At 41.2% G+C, this 14,862-nt stretch overlaps 1 protein-coding gene and 1 long non-coding RNA gene across 2 annotated transcripts in view; both read left to right on the top strand.

The window, feature by feature from the left end:
• LOC113483157 overlaps window positions 1-14,159 on the top strand; it is a 23,392-nt gene extending 9,233 nt beyond the window's left edge. Inside the window, exon 3 of the long non-coding RNA XR_003398968.1 lies at window positions 14,017-14,159. This is a non-coding gene — a long non-coding RNA (uncharacterized LOC113483157). The remainder of the gene's footprint in view (window positions 1-14,016) is intronic.
• DPYD (dihydropyrimidine dehydrogenase) overlaps window positions 1-14,862 on the top strand; it is a 349,307-nt gene that overhangs the window by 314,384 nt on the left and 20,061 nt on the right. The window lies entirely within an intron of this gene.

Here is a 14,862-nt window from a genome sequence, read left to right as displayed (position 1 = left end):
AAAAAAAAAAAAAAAAAAAAAAAAAAAAAAAAAAAAAAAAAAAAGCGCTATTATTGTAGCAGTATCTGAGTGGACATGAAAGATGGACAGATGGACATAAAAATGAGCTATATTGGATGTTAGTGAAAATTGCACTGGGAAAAAGAACTCTCACAGCCTGAGGCCCCAAAATAAAAAAAAATAAATTAAAAAAAAAAAAAAAAGGTGAGATTTTTGATAAAATCTCCAGAAATATCTTCTATCTAAAATATAATGTAATGTAATATGTGTGACTAATACACATATTTTTGTATGGTGTGACTAATATACATGTGTATGCATGTATTATCCAAGTATGGACAGTCTAAAAAAATGACAGCTCACTCTTTCTGAATGTTATAGAACATCTAACCCATGAATTCACGGCATACTAATGGGATTACTTCAGTTTGTAGGTGGGACAAAGTTGCAGTTATTCAAATGAGAGCACTCAGAAGCTATGTTTACATTAAGAAGTAGGGCAGACAAATATGCCAAATAGGAATGGAGTGCAGAATTAAATGGATGATGGTGCAGACTGGTGTCCATACAATATGTGTTCCATGGTTTTTTACTGTGTTCTAGCTCTAGTCTGGTCTCATGGGCTAAATGCCCATTAGCATCTGGAGCTCATTTTAGTGCACTCCTGGGGCACACATTCTGGTTTCATTTAATCCAAAATAAAATCCAGTTTGTGCTTTCTGAGACTGCTTTGCCATAAGAACCAAAGTGCAGTATGAGGGGATAATCAGGAGATTTTACTTAAACTAAAACACTCATGTAGAGGCACCTGGAGAGCTCCTGCAGCAGCATTACAGCAATGCAGAGCTAATGTGCACAATTAGCAGGCAAGCCGAGACCAGCCATCGGTGGAACAGAGACAGAAGTCTTTAACCACTCAGAAAAGAAAATGTTTGCATAGACAAGGAAAAATTTTGTGCAAACATAAATGCAGTAGCACAAAGCAAAGAAAAATCTACTGGTAATTGACTTGCATATGGGATTCTTTGTATTGGCAAGAAAATTGTTTTGCCAAAGCTTGCTTACAATAGCAAAACGAGAAAATGCACCACATCAGGAAAACAAACTGACTCAGAAAATGTAATTTTGCACATATCTGGCTTTGATGCACTACACAAGAGCAAAAATAAACTTTTGGTGCCCTTTGCACAAGCATGAACTTTAAACCAAGAGCAGCAGCACAAAAGCAGAGACGAGTTTGAATAACAGCTGGATGGTTAAACATCAGTAAATGCTAGATAACAGAGACTGTTGGCATTTTGTGAGAATCTAAAACTGCTGACAAAAATGTACAGCATAATATTATACAATAGAACAATCAAAATACCAGCAGGACAATGTAAATTACCAAGAAAAGATGAAAACTTAAAATATCAGGAAGTACAGATAACACACTACTTTTAACTGAATCAAGTGAATGAATGGAGCATGTGACTAAACTGGGGCAAACAATTCATAAAAGTTACATACAAAAAGTTAGAAAACTTAGCTCGAATAGGTAGTAAGCTGTAAGACCCCTGTAGCAAATTATCTACATGGTGTTTTAAAGGTCTGGGATGTCTTCTAGGCAGATGACAGCTGGAAATGGATACAGCAATGCAGCCAGGAGAGCACTTGCTTAATAGAATGTCCTCTGCACTCAGAGAAAAAGCAATAAGGCATGTGAAAAGTCAAGAGGGCATAAGTCTCATTGCTGAGGTTTTCCAGAGCCACAGGTCAGATGGGCAGCAAGCCAGCTGTTGAGAAGATGGGAAGCTGCACATATGCATAGTCTTTTAGCAATTTAACAGGGCATTATACAGACCTGCAGGTGGTAATATGCTTTCCATCTTTAAAAAGTAAAAGTAGTTTCAGTTTCTGATATAATACTCATATATTTGCAAATGTATTAGATACTAGAATTAAAGTAACTACCTCAGTAACTTTTGAGCATCCATTAGCATGGATACAGGTGGAAGAAAACTCAATTTGATGCCAAACCTGTAGTAAAAAAAAATGCGAACAGTATCAGCAAGAAGAACTAAAAGGGCTGGCTGGGATTGCTGCCGTAGCTGTATAGATGCAGAAACAGAACAAGAAAAGCTGTAGCTGGTCATGATTACGTTCTCATCTATCTGCTTGAAATGGCCAAGGCAATAAATCTAAAATGAAATAAAATGAGATGAAATTGCATTTGACTCCTGGAGCACTGGGATAATTGCTGACCTCCCAGAGGCTATTACCCAGCTCCTAAAAAGTGAAAACCATGCAGGACAGACCCACACCTGAAAATAGGTAAGTCAGTTTGGAGATTAGTGGGATTCATAAACCATCTCACAATACTTTTCCATGCTTTTCAGATCTGTACAGTCTCCTGAGGTGATTACTAAACAAAACCTCACTATGAATACAACTGCTGTAATTCACTGGAGTCTTCTCATATATAAAGGAGCTGTACAAAATATCCCACAGTGCAGCATTGCAGCATGTACATTATATTACACAAGGCAGGGCGAGGGAGGCACTACTGTTTGCATGAGGCATACATAGAACACAGCTCCTCCAAAAAGGCTTCTACATCCACCAGCAGAGTGTAGGAGCAGCCCAGCTGAGACATACTGGAGTAATGTGTGCAACTGAAAGCTTCAATCCTTATGTTTCAAGGGCAGGAAACTATACGAATACAAAATGACCATCAATTTTAAAAAGTGTTTTATAAAGCCGGAACTAGCGCCCCTTTAGTAACCACAAGGGAATTCTGCTAAACCTGCAGTAGTGTGCATTGCTCGACATCTGGAAAGGGATTGAGATATACATCCCTGTCTTCTTACCAGGCTGCCATACACAAAACCAGGATGACTGAACAAGAATGTCAGAGTCTCAAAATCATAGAAATGGAGAAAATTAGGAGATTCAACATAAGTATTATTTAAGCTGGGGTTTTGCCAGTTTGAGGCAGAGGCTACAAAAGAATCTCAAAGGAGTGTTTGAACAAGGCGAAAATTTAGTGTCAGCTCATGCCCATTGAACTTTCACATTTGCCATATGAGCAGGGAGAACTCCCATGATGTCCTGGAGTACTGCAACCCCACAGGTAAGTGGAATTGTGTAATATGTGTTCAAGTTACAGCACCCTGATCCCTGAGCAGAAATGCCACTGGGCGCCTGTGAAAGCTATTCTGGGACAGGATCCTACTTTCAGAAGGATGACTGTGTACTGGGGAGCATCAAGTAGTGCAGAGAGTTGCATTACCCCTGGAGAAACACAGACTGAACAGAAAGGAGAGACATAAAAAATCATTGCATTCGTAACAGACTTTGAGGAACAGTAGAGCAAAGGACCTGATTTTTAACAAGCAATCTCATAACCTAACCTTTACTATATTAGTCAGACTTCTGTGACTCAACAATCATTTTTCAGCAATTGCTGCAGATCGTGTCATCAGAATCAGGCACTCTGACAGCCCCACTACCAAACTGTGTTTGGAGACAGTGGAGCCTGTCTCTTTCTTGTTCAGTCATACAAATAACCTGAGAATAAAAATCTAGTCCAGCTCAATGGGGAGGGAAGTGACAAGTGGCATTCCTCAGGGGTTGATTTTGGGACCAGCGCTGTTTAACATCTTTGTTAGCAGCATGGACAGTTGGATTGAGTGCACCCTCAGCATGTTTGCTGATGACACCAAGCCGTGTGGTGCAGCCAATGTGCTGGAGGGAAGGGATGTGCCATCCAGAGGAACCCGGACAGGCTGGAGAGGTGGGCCTGGGCAAACCTCATGAAGTTCAACAAGGCCAAGTGCAAGGTCCTGCACATGGGTCAGGGCAATCCTAAGCACAAACACAGGCTGGGTGAAGAGTGGATTGAGAGCAGCCCTGAGGAGAAGGACTTGGGAGATGTAGTAGATGGAAAACTGACTATGAACCAGCAATGTGTGCTCGCAGCCCAGAAAGTCAACCATATCCTGGGCTGCATCAAGAGAAGTGTGACCTGCAGGTCAATGGAGGGGATTCTCCCCCTCTATTCTGCTCTTGTGAGACCCTACCTGCAGTCCTGTGTCCAGCTCTGGGGCCTCCAATATCAGAAGGACATGGACCTGCTTAAGCAGGCCTATATGAGGCCACAAAGATGATCAGGGGGCTGGAGCACCTCCCCTGTGAGGACAGGCTGAGAGAGTTGGGGTTATTCAGCCTGGAGAAGAGAAGGCTCTGGGGAGACCTTAGAGCAGCCTTCCAGTGCTTAAAGGGGCCCTACAGGAAAGATGGGGAGGGACTCTTTATCAGGGAGTGCAGTGATAGGATGAGGGGCAATGGTTTTAAACTGAAAGAGGGGAGATTTAGATTAGATCTAAAGAAGAAATTCTTTACTGTGAGGGTGGTGAGACACTGGCACTGGTTGCCCAGAGAAGCTGTGGCTGCCCCCTCCCTGGCAGTGTTCAAGGCCAGGTTGGACGGGGCTGTGAGCAACCTGGGCTGGTGGAAGGTGACCCTGCCCATGGCAGGGGGCTGGAACTAGGTGATCTTTAAGATCACTTCCAACCCAAACCGTTCGATAATTCTATGAATTCTCATCACTGCTGTCATTACCATCCCCTTGCAGCAAGTTGAATAGCAAAACTTAGTCAAGAACTGAAGTTGCAATTTTTTTAAAAAAGTGAAGACATCCTTCAGTGGAAAAGTGGCTCTCACAGAAAGCAGTCACAGTAGCCTGGTGCCATACTGATGTCAGGACATGTGTACACCTCAGTGCTTGCTGCCTCAGGAAGTATTATGGCTGACAATGGGGAAAGGAATAGCAAAAGAAATCAAAGGGCAATATGATGATCAGCAGGCTAACAACCACCAAGAAATATGACCCAGGACTCTGCCAAGATCAAACATTTTCCCCAAGATAAATCATGAACTTGAGTGCAAGCCACCCACATTGAAGAGACCCTGTAATTTGTCTAAAGCAGGAGTGGATGACTGTATTTTCCAGTCTCACCCCAAATGTCTACATCATATAAGCAGATAAAGAGGATAAGGAGGCACCTTTTTCACCAGGGCTTGGTCAGTGGGACAGAACACAAATTCATGAACATGCCATTGACAGCCTTTGTAGCTGACTTGTTAAACACCACACCACTGCAACAGCTGTGTCACAGCCAGTCTCTCTACAGAAAATAATCCATCTGGAAGAAGAATTAAAGGCTGGAATGAGGTGCATTCTCTCACTTCTGACATCTGAGCATAGAAAAATATTTGTCTAAGCCTGTAGATAGCCTGAATCGGTGGCTGAGGGGCACGAGCTGCTGCATCAGTCAAATTACTGTCAGAGCAGGAAACAGCCTGGGGGTGGCATGGGGGGAGCAGGAGATTTGAGTGGGTGCTGCTGCTGCCCAGGAGAGCCCCATCATTCATCAGTCTACTGCTCCCCGTCACAGCCTTGCCCCCTCTCCTTCCCCCTGCCTGGTCAGTGAGCACTCCAGCTCCACACCAAGCATTTCCGGCAGTCATGGAGCATGGGAGGGCAACCGTGCTCTATTCCCAGCAAAATCAAGTGCTGCTTAAATACTTTACATCTGTGAGCTGGGTTTGTGCCACAGCTATCTGTGAAGCCCATGTGGCTAATCTGCATTTTGCTACCTTGCCTCATCTCCCTGCCACCCCACCCCAGATGCATACCTGATAGGAAGCGCTTTGTCCTGCTGTCATATCATGGGAACAAACTTATTGCTCATGCAGAACCACTCTGCATCTTCTCTGGAGGCAGGAAATGGTCCCAGCCTTCCTGAGGAGAAGCAGCAAATCTCTCCTGTGTGGTGACTGCCTCTGCCTTTTTAAGCCGCTCAGACTTGAAGATCTCCTAGGAGCTTTTTCCATCAGAATACAGAACACATCTGTAAAATATGGAGAAAAAACAGCCAGGCAGACAGACGACATGGATTATCTATAATAATATAAATTATGTCATCTGTGACCTTTGTAGCAGTAGCACTACTGTAGACAGCATTAATGTAGAGAAGCTGCACTAAGTAGAAAAATCTGCATCCCTTACTGTTTTATGGTTGAAATGGCCATAGACTTTTTCTATTGAGCTCTAGATGAATCACTATAAATATCTAGCATAACTTTAACAAGATTAATTATGTCAAGAAATAAAAATAATTTTGTTTTTACAATTTAAATGAGGATAAGATTTTAAAATATGGCAGGTTTTTTAGTAGTGAAGCTCTGTAGGCTTGCATGATCACTCATCCATGAAGAGGTATGTTTTCTGGAACTATCTGGGTGTAGAACAGCTGAAGACATGAGAGTTTTTTCAAATAACGCAAAAGAGGTGTACACTATATGCTCCATTTTATCTTTCATTGGGTACCTGTAACTCCTGTGATGAAGTCAAGTGGAACCATGTGTGTGTGTCCAAAAAGAGTGGGTTGGTTGCAGTCAGTCAGCGAGACATGGTGCTGGTTCCCCCGGTCGCTGCATGGAGGCTTAACCTCAGCCAATGTAACTACATGTATGTGTAAAGGTCAGCCAAGCATAAAAGCTTGTAGGATCAGTACAGGCATTTCAAGTATAAATTACATAGTTCTTGTGCCATGCCAATCCCTTTGACCTGAAAAATAGCCCAATGAGTACATAGTGCAAAGTGATATGTAAAGGAAAGGTTTATGTATCTCCGTTGTTTATCTGTAAGGAACACATAACCAATGAAAAAGTGGATGGCCTGTTGAAGCAATATGTAATTGTGGTTATATTTAATAGTAGAGGGCAAGCTGAATTCATCTACTCACGAGCTTAACTGCATACAAATCAGTGAAGTCTTGTAGTAACAAGATGATCAGAATTCATTTTAAAGCTATTATAGTAATTTAAAACAAGACAGTTTTTAAAAATACAGTGATGTATGCCCGTGATCCGTATTTCTAATGATTTGCACGTTAGATTTTTTAAAATCAAATTCTTCCTCTGATTGACTTGAGTGAAAATCCAATCAAATTAGCATTTTAGAATATATGACCATTGTAATTTTCAGAATACAATGATACTTTAGATATTATACTGCTGTCATAAAGACAGATAAATATGCAAGAGAGGCACTGTGGGGGACTTGGAAGGTTGATTCTAATGAGCGCTTTTGTGTTTGTCTACATTAGGTTTTTATATAGCATCTGTGACTTTGGTACCACACATTGACATCTCCTCACTGCTTGATGGTGATATAGAAAGCATTTATATCAGTTTAATGAAGGTATCAGTTTCATAATGCGTTATTGATATTTTATTCATGTTTGATATAATCATTTTAAATAGTTCAGCAAATACTTATTTCTTTTCAGATCTGTTTAAAAATTATCAAAATTCTTCATCACTTTCTTTCCGTCGACCATTCCAAATTTACCATCTGGCTATATTCTCATAATTCTTTTCAATGTCATATGTTATGTGTTGATTTGTCACATTTTCAAAACTGTTGGAAGGCCTTAATCAAACCAGAATACCCTAACTCTTCATAGGAGAGCATTCAGCATTTTCTCATCCTACTTCTCGCCAACTGAAGTGGGAGTTTTGACTATCTAGGGGTGGAAGCACTTCCTATTAATGCCAGAACTATTTGTATTATGACTCTCAGCATGAAATTTAGTGAGTTTAGATTATTGAGGTGATGATAAAAATCATTGTATTGTTGAGTTTGAAGACTCTAAAAGGCAGTGGTAAGCTCCTTGGTCATAACTGCAAAAGCTGACTAGAGCTCATTTGTCTGCACAGAATACTTTACATTTAAATTAGGATTGTGTGAAGTAGAGATGGAAGGATTACTATGTGTGAGAGATGAATGAGGGAAAGCATTGTAGTCTGTGCAGAAGGAGGATAAGTACTGTAGTTCATCTGCCATAAGAGATGGATTACAATGAATCTGAAGTGGAAGAAGGTTTACTTGGGAATTATTAGCAATGGTTTGCTTTTAAGTAATCTATTAGTGTAATAATATATGTATAGCTATGTGATGTGTAATCTACCAGGGGAAAGCAAAGTTTATTTCTAGATATATTGAAATGATGTGCTGTTTACAGTATAGGCAAGTCAGTAATAAATCTGGAGCTTCCATGCAAAAAACCTCATCAAAACAAAAAGGCAGGATAAACAAAAATCAAAACAAAAATTTGCAAAGATTCTAGCAGATGGAAAAAGTGTATGCTCTTAGCACTTGTGCAAGGTTTAACTGTTAGCAAAAAGTATTTGATGGGTAAATTTGCAGCTAAGACACATATAGCAATGGCAAAACCACACTTTTCTTTGCACACAACAGCAGCAGTGGTTATTTTACTGAATGTTCTCAAAACTTCATAGAGTGGCTTTCAAAACTTTGGTTTCTTCCAGAGGCTGGAAGAGGTGGTTGCAGGTTGCCCTCTCTGCCTAGTCTCCCATTCACCTGAGAGCATGAATTTGATGGGCACAACTGATTAGACTGTACGTTTATTACATGGCCATGGTGCATACATAGATTTTTTATGTCTAAATACTGCAGGGTGTCTAGAGCTGTATTTCCACAAGAAGTATGCTGGAAGGGAGTGTGGGAGAGCTAAAGAGGATGTGGATAGTGTGCATTTCACCTCATCCTGACCACAGGGTGTAATTTGCCCTCAGGCTGCATGGTAGTGTCAGGTTGCTCAAGGAGCTTCTGAACAAGTTCACATGGGTCATGTAGACTCTTTAAATGCAGCTTCATGGGGGTTCACAGTTCTAGAAATGGGGCTAGGCTGCTTCAAGTACCTGACCCAGCTCATTTAGCACAAGTGGAATTAGCAAATTCAGCTTAATACAGCTCCACTCACCTTGCTGGATCAGTCGCATCTGTGATGGACAGGTTGGTTGGTAACCATTAACGTAGCCATAGCAGCAAGGATATCCATGTTCTCTCATAGTTGTAAGAAAACATTTATTTTTTTTCCTTTTAATAGCCCAGATAGCACCTCTGAAACTTATTTGGAAGGACCCAGAAAACAGACAGCCATTAGGTACTGTTAGAGTTCAATCTCCTTGGCACATGTACCCCCAGAAGTGGATGGTTAAATCCAAAGAAACAGATGGTTTTAGGGTTGTTCTGAATAGCTCAGTTAACAGCCAGCTTGGAGGAGAAGGTGGGTAAAAGTATCTAGAAATGGGATTTTTTCATACGATCAGATAATTTATAATATTGATATGATGAGCACATAAAGTGAATGTATATATATATACACTATGGTATATAGATACACATAAAAAGGTGAATACTGGACTGATGTATTTTTACTTCTGTACCAGTAAAAGTACAAAAACTTTTTTGCACAAAGTTTTTTCAAATACTAAGGCTCAACTGATAACTTATACACATTTCCTAAATGTATTTGAATACAGTTATATTTCCTTGCCTGTCAGATATTTGTTAATAGCCATTCTGCTGACATCTTTGTTATGCTGCTGCTTAGTTGACAGAATTTCATCTGCATAAATGGGTGGAAAGTCCTCTCCTCGCATGTCCAACAAACTGGAGACAAAGTGCCTGCCAGTGTTTTAATTTCTTTTGCATGTTCTGGTTAGAGAGTGAGAAGAATGCTTTCACTCCACAGTGTCATGAATATGGTAATCTATGGAAATCACAGAAAGCAGGTACTTAAGTTAAGCACATACTGTACTACAGGAATCCCTAATGAATTCAAGTCTCTTCTGTTTAGAGAAGATGTTGTTGTCTATTAAGTGACAGACTGCCAGATGTTCATGAAGTAGCACAGTAATGTGTATCAGTATCTTCTTTTCTTCACCCCAGAAGGTAACATTTTCTTTATCATCTATGTCATCCTGGCTTTTGATTGTAAATGTCTAAGCTTGCTTCAAATATTAACTCCTTTTTGTTTTATTGATTAATATTTCATGACTTTTGTACATTTGTAGAATGTAAGGTTTTGCTGCATTATAATAAGCCTATAATCCTAAAATCTTATCCTTCACTTGGTATATATAAGCTGCTAAAAACCAAACATTTGAAATAGAACATGAAGAATAATTTGATCGTGATTTTGAGCTAGTAGAGAAAATTTTGGCAGTGTTAGAAAAATTATGAAAGAAGAAATAATTGTTATTTTAAATAATGGTTTTATCTGCACGCTCAAGCATGGTACTATTATTTATTATTATACTATATCTTATGGTGAGGTTACAGCAATATGTTTTCCTAGAACACACATTAATGTTCTGTTTAGTCTCAGAATTACTGCAGGGCTGGAGGTTAGCTCACCTGCTTTAAATAATCATGGTCTAAAGAGAGGGCAGAATAACTGAGTAACTAAATGCAATGGTATATACACACGCAGGGTGGGGAGCAGAGGTTACAGAAGCAAGTATATGTGCAGTAATTAGAGGTTATTGAGACAGTGCTGTTTACAAAGTAAATAAAAATTCCAGGAAAAAAAATTCAAAATAACTGAAAGGCAGAGTTCTTTTTTTTTTTTTTTTCCTGAAGAATTGTTGTGTTCTGTCCTTTATTTTGAAGGCATTTCCACATCATTAAAGGCAGTGATGCCAGTAATGTCTCAGCTCTAAGAAACAGAGCCATGAGAATGTGTGAACCCTTTAATACAAGGGACAAATTCTCTGCAGCTCCTTGGTAATGTAACCACAGCACCTCGGGGCTGTAACAACTGGTGTAGGCCCAAGAAGCTCACTATCATATGGAAACTGATAGAGTGAAGTATGCCATCCTCTCCATGGCATGCCGCCTGCCAGCATGCCATGGGAAGGACTCACATAGGATTCCCTGCTGGAGGTTTGACATGAACCCTACTGCTATCTGGATGACTCGGTCATGCCATAGGCCCTTATCATGCAGTGTATGGGAAGGGCCAATATATCACCATTGCCCGACTGACACAGAGAAGAGCAACTATTTAAGATAATTTAGCTTTGAATGTCTGAAAGTGTAAGAACATCTAAAAGAATAAGAATTAGCAGTTTCAGTTTCCCTGTTGCTGTGCATACTTAGTTTTCATTAGTTAAGCAGTTTACCCCATTAGTGGGGGAAGTTTGTACACATATTCTCTCCATATATCTATGAATATGAATATGTGCATTATTTGCCATGTTCAGAGGAACAGAAATTAGCTTTTGGCTTTATTGTTGGATTGGGATTTTTTTCCCAGAAAGAGCACAAGCTATCATGTCATTGTGACAAGATTTTGTTGTTGTTGCTGTTGCTGTTCTTTGGTACTGGGACTTTGTGTTTTCTTCCTCTCTGGAAATGTTAGCATCATGTTTCATTGTATTCTCCCATAACAAGGAAGAAAGCAGATACCACTTCAGGAAACTTCAGTAATCTTTTGTTGTTGTTGTTGTTGTTGTTGTAAAGTTGCAAGAGAGTGGAGGCAGGCCACTGAATGGAAACTGTTGTGCAGTGTAAAGTGTGTTTAAGGCCACATGTACGTGCAGCATATAATAAGGATTCTAGATATATGCAGCCATTTTGAGCACATTAGACTTTAGAAAAAATAAACTTGAAGGATTCAGAAGCAACTGGAAAAAATCATTAAAATTGAAACTGGTTTCTCTGGAAAACTTTATACATCAAATATAGAAGTTTTCCACATGAACAAATGGGGGTCAAACATTACTAAAACCTTTGTGCTGAGGGCATATAAAATGACCCATACAAACCTGATTTAAATTCTTGTAGCTCCTGGCTGAGGGCAGCTGTCTACCTTGCTTAAATGTTAATGTTTCCCTTATCTGATTGCCTTTCTGTACCATGCTCCTACTTACAGGGGTCCTGCTTCACCTATTACCCTCTTCAAATCTATTCATTCTTGTCTGCAGTCTTTATACCTTTAACTCTGTCTGAGGTGGTCACTTGCCTGTGTAGCCTCCAAGGCTGTTACACTCTGTTTTTACTTGCTTAGCTGGTTGTCTTCCCAGTTCTCTGAAGCCAATGAGAAACCTTCCCAGATGCAGTCCTGCCAAGGCAATAAAGGGATGAAGCTCAGCTTTTGTGCACGTTTACAGAAGGGAGTGGTATTTCAGGAGGATAGCTAAGCCAACTACAGATCAACTGTTCTTCATAGGAAGGGAATAGTCACTATGGATTTATGAAGGGAAAACCACATTGGACCAACTCAATAACCTACTACAATGCAATGACTGGCTTGGCAGATGAGAAGAGAGCAGTAGGTGTTAATTTTAACAAGGCTTTAAACACTGTGTCCCATAGCATGCTCATAAACAAATTGGTGGAACCTGCTGTATCTGACCCTGCTCTGAGCAGAGGGCTGAACTGGATGAAACATCTATGCTTGAAAAATATAAAGTATGTGAAGTAAGACAATTTGGCTTCAGTTCCATTTCCAGATTCTTGAGGGACATCACTGTGTCACTTCAAATTGTTTAGATGTTGAAAGTGCACAAGAGGAATTTAGAGAATGAATGCATACACATCTTCATACCTCAGACTGGAGGCAACCCTCAAGTGTAAAAGAAATTGGATAATGACATTATATCCAATATGGGAAATCCTTCACACAGAGTGAAGTGCTAAGGCTTGGACAACTGGCCCAAGCCAGAGTTGACCTATAGATGAATCCTGTATATTTTATAACTGAAAACCGTTGTGCTAGTAGGTATTGTACTAAGTTATAACAATGCACTTATTCTGATGTAAAAAGTGTTAAAGCATTGAAGTACTGAAGCCTGAACAACAGGCCCCAAGCCAAAGCTGTTTAGTGAGTAATCATTAACAAAGTATGTAAGCTCACTAGTGAAAGATGCAGCTTAGACAAAATATAATCAGTAGTGAGGAGAGAATGTATCCAACATCCCTTGTTTGGCCTTGTTCAAGGCTGAGAACCCAAGTATCTGGCCTTGTTAGAAACTCCCTTGGTTTCCCCCCCTGAGCCCTGGCCAGGCTTTGGGTGGAATCCAACAGGAGAATGAAACCAGAAATTTTCCGCTCAAAACAAAGGTGCCAGCTATTCTGGCTTGTCAATCTCTGGTATATAAGGCTGGACCCGCTCACAGCGACTTTGAAAGCCTCACCCATGGGTGGATGCACCGCGTAGGATTTCCCACTTGCCGGGACAGGCTCTCCAAATCCTCGCTGTGACCGGGGCTGCCCAGTGACTGCGGATCTGGATGATGATAATATATGCAAGTGGTGATGTATTTTTCTTAATCTCCATTCTCTCTCTTGTGTAGTAATGATTTAATGCATTACTCTGTTTTTACTGTTTGCTGCTTTAAGTGCACTGTTCTGCTTTTTCTTACTGCATGTTTTCTGTATTACACTGTTATCACTAGTAAAATACGCCTGCTCTTTTCACTCTGGTGTCTGAGTTTAATTGGTATCCTTAAGCAGCAGAACAATGAGGGAAGCAGTATTTTTGAAATATGTTGTCTCATAGCTAAATGATAGAGCTACCTCAAATTTCAATGATCCAGTGATCCCTAGAATTGTTTATTGCAAGTTCTTCCTTTACCTTGTGACCATTGCTCCCTGAAAATAATTTTTATGAAGATTATTATTTTCCAGAGTTATTTTAGATGTCCCATCATCAGCGAATACCAACAGGATATACTTCAGATCTACTGGAGTACTGTAGGAGACTGTTGCTGATTTTTGGTTTATGATGGTACCTAGGCAGTGTGTGGTGGGTTGACCCTGCATGGGCACCAGGTGCCCACCAAAGATGCTCTATTGCTCCCCCTCCTTAGCTGAACAGAGGAGAGAAAATATTAAAAAAGGCTTATAGGTCAAGATAAGAACAGAAGGATCACTCACCAATTACTGTCATGGGCAAAACAGATGCCTTGGAGAATTTAGTTTAATTTTATTACCAGTCAAAATCAGAGTAGGATAATGAGAAATAAACCCTAAATTTTAAAACACCTCACCCCCACCCCTCCCTTCTTCCTGGGCTTAACTTTCATCCTGGATTCTCTACCTCATCCTCCCCACTACAGCGGCACAGGGGCACGGGGAATGGGGTTTGTGGTTAGTTCATCACACGTTGTCTGTGCCGCTCCTTCATCCTCAGGGGGAGGACCCCTCACACTCTTCCCCTGCTCCATCACAGGCTCCCCCCCCCAGGAGATAGTCCTCCACGAACTTCTCCAACATGGGTCCTTCCATGGGCTGCAGTTCTTCACAAACTGCTGCAGCGTGGGTCCTTTCCAGAGGGTGCAGTCCTTCAGGAACAGACTGCTCCAGCGTGGGTCCCCCACAGGGTCACAGGTCCTGCCAGTGAACCTGCTCCAGCATGGGCTTCTCACAGGGTCCCAGCCTCCTTCAGGCACATCCACCTGCTCTGGCGTGGGCTCCTCCACGGCCTGCAGGTGGGTATCTGCTCCACTGTTAATCTCTGTAGGCTGCAGGGGCACAACCTGCCTCACCATGGGCTGCACCACCGGCTGCAGGGGAATCTCTCTCCGGCACTTGGAGCACCTCCTCCCCCTCCTTCTGCACTGACCTTGGTGTCTGCAGAGTGGTTTCTCTCACATGTTCTCACTCTGCTTTTTGGCTGTCAGTGCATTGGGGTTCTTTTCCCCCTTCTTAAATATGTTATCACAGAGGCTCTACCACCATCCCTGATGGGCTTGGCCTTGGCCAGCAGCTGGTCTGTCTTGGAGCCAGGTGGCATTGTCTCTGTCAGACATAGGGGAAGCTTCTGGCAGCTTCTCACAGAAGGCACCCCTGTAGCCTCCTTCACTACCAAAACTTTGCTATGTAAACCCAATACACTGTGCCAGCTGAAATGTGGGTCTTCTAACATTAAATAGTATCCAGCCCCTTAGTAAGAGACAGCTCCCAAATAAGCAACCCATGACTACATCATGGAGATGTAT

The sequence above is a fragment of the Athene cunicularia genome, assembly GCF_003259725.1.
Source record: "Athene cunicularia isolate RWA chromosome 8 unlocalized genomic scaffold, athCun1 chr8_part1, whole genome shotgun sequence".
Classification (NCBI taxonomy): domain Eukaryota; kingdom Metazoa; phylum Chordata; class Aves; order Strigiformes; family Strigidae; genus Athene; species Athene cunicularia.
Note: the sequence above shows the minus strand (reverse complement) of the source record. Positions and strands in the feature narration are given on the sequence as shown.